Source organism: Hibiscus syriacus, unplaced genomic scaffold (assembly GCF_006381635.1).
Source record: "Hibiscus syriacus cultivar Baekdansim isolate YM2019G1 unplaced genomic scaffold, ASM638163v2 tig00111088_pilon, whole genome shotgun sequence".
Lineage (NCBI taxonomy): Eukaryota > Viridiplantae > Streptophyta > Magnoliopsida > Malvales > Malvaceae > Hibiscus > Hibiscus syriacus.
This window is the reverse complement of record NW_024062978.1, coordinates 1785523-1791708: the sequence shown is the minus strand read 5'-3', so window position 1 is coordinate 1791708 and position 6186 is coordinate 1785523. Positions and strand designations below refer to the sequence as shown.

The 6186-nt window shown below is 33.2% G+C and overlaps 1 pseudogene; it reads right to left on the bottom strand.

Moving 5' to 3' along the window:
- Positions 1-1155: 1155 nt before the first annotated feature.
- LOC120152246 lies at positions 1156-2696 on the bottom strand (annotated as a pseudogene).
- Between the last annotated feature and the right edge of the window lie 3490 nt (positions 2697-6186).

The window sequence follows — 6186 nt, the reverse complement described above, 5'->3', positions numbered from 1 at the left end:
GACTTTTAAATCTTTTAGGTCCGTTATTTTAATTCTTTGACATGTTTATTCCCCGAACTATGTTTATACATTTAATATTGACATAATTAAATATGTTAAATAGAGCCTCCATTTTAGGTTAGATTTCAAACTAGTCTTTAATTTAGGAGATAATTCGAGTTGGCCCTCGCGTAAACGCTCGAGGGACCATCTCGGTTATTTGATTTAATAATTTTTTAAAATCAAATAGGATTAATATTAGAACCTACATCTTTAGGTTTAAGCCCCTAGGTTTCTTAATTATCATAATTTGATACCTTAAGTTAGAAAATGCCTTAATTTATCTTAGATTAATTAGGATTGAATAAGATTTTGTCCGAGTGCATTTTATTTTAAACTTTAAGGCACTGTTCACTTATTAATGAGTTAATAGTATATCCTCCGCGATCGTGCTCAGGGGGTGACTACTGGTAATTCCCTAATTAAGTCAACATCCTTTTCAAAACCACATCATGTTTTTAAAACAAGGCAATGTTCGGTTATTAGACACAATAGATGATCTCCCGCATTTACGCTCGGGGGCGAATGCTATCGGTCTCAGTAAATGAATACCCTTTTAAAACTTTGCATTCTTAATGATTTTTAAATTAAATAAAGATCGAATTCAAAATTTCCAATTTTAAATATAGGGTAATCGACTAGGTATCAATTTTTGGGCGCTTGTGGGGGTGCTAATCCTTCCCCACGCGTAACTGACTCCCGAACCTGATTTTTGAATTTTCGTAGACGCTAAAACTCGATAATTTATTAAAATAAAATGTTTTATTAAAATCACCCGGTATTTATGGTGTCCCAATCGCACCTTAAATGATTGGTAGCGACTCCTCACATTTCAAAAAATTCTTTTCAAAGAGAAAACCCCCGAGTCGGTATCGGTCTTTCCCCGCTTGGGCGAAAAACGGTGTCGACGTCGTACATTTTACGTTTTATATGCACACAACTTGCCCTCATGATTCTTTTTAACCAATATTTTTTATTAACCAAAATAATTCGTTACAATAAATAAAATAAAAATTAAATAGTTTTCAAATCAATTATTATAGAAATTTAAAAACCAATTACCAAATTATCAAGAAATTTGATTAAGATTGTAAATCGAAAAAAAAAAAGGCACAGCTATAGATTACGAAGCTGTTTAAGATCGACTGGTGAAACATATTGGGTACTCCCGTACACGAAGCTGTTTAAGATCGACTGGTGAAACATATTGGCTGCTTCACTCGGATGGTATGCATCCCAGAAAACATGCTTGTCCCGGTCGTCACACAGACTCGATGTTGGTCCACATGGAATTATCCCCGAAATTTGGCCTACATTTCCAATTCCGCAGCAAGCTCTGCCTGCAGTCGTGAAACCTGCATAAAAAAATAAAACATACTTTCGGTGATCGATTCGTAATTTTAAATATCGAAAAAAAAGACTCGAAATGTGTTCATCGATGTTAATACCATATTGTGCATAATTTGTGATGAGTTCCATCACTAGGTCGTACACATTGGCATGAACAAATATGGCTCCTTGCAGCTTCCCGTTTAGTTCAGTCAGCAAACTCTTTAATTGCCGGTTGTATTGCATTGCTAGCTTATTTGCCAAGTCAACACACTGGAATTCCTTCAATTGGTTGATGATTTTCTGATACGGTATGCAACTGACCGGACTGACATTTGCAACGATAAACTTCCGAGCATCTAGCTGATATAGTCTCTGCCACCAGTAACAACAAATTCGAGTACATAAATTCTAGTACGTAAAGAAAAAAGAGGAGTCGGAGTTATATTTAACGTACTGTTAATTGGGTCCGTAAGTGATTGATCATGCCATCGATGAAAGCATCGGGGTTTTCAGAAATCCTTGTTCCAGTGGAAACAAGTGGGAGAAGGTAATTGTTAAGAAAATCATTGGATCCAATTGTGATCTAGAAGATGGATCTCCTGGAAATATAGTCTTTGGCCTCTGATTCACCCAGTAAATCATCAAGCTGTTTTCTTGTGTTGTTGAAGTAGTCGATTTGGATATCCAATCCTAGCCTATTAACCTGCAAAATTCAGATAAATTTAACTCTGGATTTCTATAAATATTTTTGTTGGAAATGGATAAATTTAAGATATTGAAACCCTTACAAATATGCTTCCAGTTGCATTCATGATCCCTCCTCCTCCTGATGCATAATTCACTCCATTTAATATAGCTTTCCCTGTAGAGTTCGGAGCAAGATATGGAACTGCATAATTCGGCACTCCCAATTCTTCTCCTGTCAATACACAGATGACAAACTTCAGTCCATTATACAAAAAACCGATGTTGCATCGCGTTTATCGAGGTTAAAGACGAAGCAGAGGAGGAAAAGATTACCAACAATGTCACCGATTGTTCTGCCATTGGTGAAGCGGCCAGTAGGCTGGCCGCCGGAGGCTTTAAAATCGATCCCATTCGGTGGAACATTTGCCTTGGACAAAGTTTGGAGATAGTTATTATTACCGGCATCCACCAAGGAATCGCCAAAGATGAAAGAAGCTGCTAAACCTTCATTATTATCAGCACCATTAACCAAAGAGCTCAAACTCATCATGCACAAAACAATCAAAACAAGGCTCCAAAGTTTCACCCCAGCCATGGTTATCAACTCGAAACTAATCCGAAGCAACTGTCGATGAAATTTGTATGTCTACAAGAGTACAAGTAATTGTTTTTGAATGTAAGCTTTGGAGCGCATTTATATGGAGTTTTACCAAAGTTTGATGCAGGGTAGTTGATCAAACAAGCTGCAAAATAGTTTATCAGCCTGTTGTCAACTTCTAAGGACTTGCTTTGGCCATACGTAAATGGCGACCGAGATTATATTATCTATGGTCAAATGCATAAAGGTACTGATTAAATATTTCCCTTTGATCATTTTATATCAGTGAAACCAATTGAGAATGTTGTGGGTGAGGTGTAGCTTTGGTGATTGGTAATGATTCAACAAATCCAAATATGGATTAATGAAAAAAAATGTTATGCACAAATCAATTGGCTGCCCTGGGCATATTCGTTTGAGCAATTTAAACACCCAAACTTGTCATCAACAACGGATTCAGAAATATTTTTAGTTTGATCACGTATGTTAATAATATAAATTTTTATACATAATAGACAAATAAAATTTTAAGTGGCACAGTCATCAAAACAAAAATTTAATATGAGAAAATTTAAAATTTTAAAAAAACATTTATTTATCCTAAATTTACCGTAGATCCGACACTGTCCTTAACTGCGATCAACAACTTCTATAGAAGTTCATGATTTAACTAAATCATGACTTTCATTATAATCATTAAAGGTGCATTATTTTTTATAATAAGAATCAGAGGCGAAAAGAGAAAACACATCATGCAATATGCAGTTCACCTACTTCTTCCTTCCCAGTGCATTAATCGACAGACCTTGCTTATGTTGCATACTATAGTATAAAATATTTATATAAACACTTTATTGATATATAATAAATTGTTATAAACTTTAATTCTTTGATATGCGGTGTTCAGGCAAAGAACACTATTTTATTCCTAACTAATATGGTATTCCGGGTTTAATTTTGAACGGTTTTTCTTTTTATCTTTTTGTAATATATCTTTAAAAAAATCATTAAGGTTTATAAAAAGTTTAAATAGCCCGATGGCTCCCGTCTTATCCTTGTCTTTTTTCCTATCACCTTATTAGACACTTATAAACCTCGTATTTTCGTATGAAACATTAATGCACGGCTTTTACTTTCCTACCTATTCAAAAAAAAAAAAGTTTAAATACCTTATAGTGCGTTTGGTTCACGGAATGTAAGATTATCGGTGAGAATAAAATATTATCAGGGAATAGGATTACTGGGAATGTTGTATTTTGTGTTTGTTTGGTTTAGCAGTAATGTAAGATTACCGTGTTTGGTTAAAGGAATAAAAGATTATTGGAATATATATTTGATCAAATTGTCCTTATTATATATTTGTTTTTTAACAAGTTGGAAAATATTTATATATTTTCTTTAAAAAATTAAATTCATAAAATTTATATAATTTTTTTACAAAATTGAAAATATAAAAAGGTTTAATGAAAGGGTAAAATTTTATTTTAACCACTGAACTTTATAATAAATTTTAATTATAGACTTTTTTATGTAAATCTAAAATAGTTTAAAGATAAATTTGTAATTTAACGTTCGTAGAATTTTTATTATTCAATGACATAATAAGGATATTTTTTAAAGAAAAAAATTTTAAGGGCATTTTAGTCCAAAACGCCGGTAATCCAACAATACCTAAGGAATTGCTAAGGAATGGGAGGTAATGACATTCCCGTTAATATACCCCAAAAAAATACTATTGGTAATGTAAGATTACCGGGAATGACATTCCCAGCCAACCAAACGGGAGAATGTGGATTCTATTCCCATGAGAATACACCCTTAATCCTCAATCCCTTACTAGTGTTTATTTTGTGTTTAAATACTCTTTGATTATTTATTATTATTGTTGATTTAGACATTTTTACATGATTTCTGTGTAGGAAAATGATTTCTAGAAAATGTTCTTAAAAGGATTGAAAGCTGCATTTTTGTTCTAGAATCAAAACTGGAACAGTGGGCGTGAAAAGGCTGACGTGGCAGTTCGTCATCAACTTCTATAAGGTCCAGTCAACAGCTTCCAAAAGATCCAATCAGCGATTCTAGAAGGAAGATGAACATATGAAACATTTAAAGTTCAAGTTTTTAGAATTATCTTTTTATTTTTTAGGATTTAATTTTAAGAAACTATCTTTTAGGATTTTTTAATGTAATTTTAGGGTTTTTCAGTGACTATAAATACCCATCGGGGTAAGCTTGAAAAATCATCTCTTGTCCATCGATCCATTTCTCATATTTTGTTCTTTTCTTTAGTTTTATAAAATACTCTCTTTTTACTTTCGCTCTTTATTTTTCTTTTTAAGCTTTTTTTTACTTTTAAAATGCTAAGTCTGGTTTTTATCATGTTTAGCTAAGTTTTTCGTAGTCAAAGGCTGAAGCGATGACTCAATTCCTATCGAAACACCTCATACCCTTCCGGTTAAATTTTTTAGTTTTCTGAAAACTAGATTGGTGGATCATCTTTCTTAAAATCAAGACACATTCACTTCAAAAATAGATTTTGACTTGGATGTTGTTAAGATTTATGATTGGGATTATATAATCAATTGATTCGAATTTCCTATAATACACTTAGCTATAGAACGCTAAGGGGAGATTGAGTTCATCTTCTATAGAGGAATCATAATTTGAGTCGGGAATTTTCTAAAAGCGCTTTGGATTGTTTTGAGTTAACTTCGATTGTCATGGTTAATCCGAACAAAGATTGAGGACTCCAAAATAGATTTGGAGAAAATCAATAACTTAAGGAAAATTGAGCTACAAGGATTGAACCTTGCAGACTCACACCGACATTTAACCGAAGTAAAATACTATTCAATGATTGATTGGAATTCGAGGCAAAGCGGAAGCCCGAGGCTGATTTTTACAAATATACTTTATTTCAAATTTACTATTTTTAATTTTTACTTTTAATTACTCTTGAAACTACAACCCCTTTATTTTTCATCACAATAGTCCTGAAACAAGATCAATTCATCGGCAATTTCTATATTCCCTTATCTCTCTATTCTATTTATTTCTATTTTATTATTATTGAGATTAAGGCATATTTATTTGAAACTGAAATGTTGCGTTGTCAAATTGATGTTGTTGTCGGGGAATACAACAAATTACTAATATTTTGTTTTTATTTTTTCATGACCAAGCAAAATTCGGGCACTTTGGAAGAATTTAATCTATAAATTGAAGCACGAGCTAGGCGAATCCACGGATAAATGCTTCGAGAGAGATAAAAAAGAAGACAAAAAGAACAATCAAATCTCGAAGGATCAATCGAAATTGATGCCACACTAGAAGAATCGTCGTATTCCGTTGAAGTATCATCACACGACGAGTCACATTTTACAATACACGAAGTTGAAGCCGACACACAAACGTCAGAACCAATGGACGAATGCACCATTCACGAGTTAGCCGCAACAGTCGTGAGTTAGCCGCAACAGTCGTGGTTCAACTTTGTTTCAACTGAAAACATTCTCATTCATCTCCTTCCC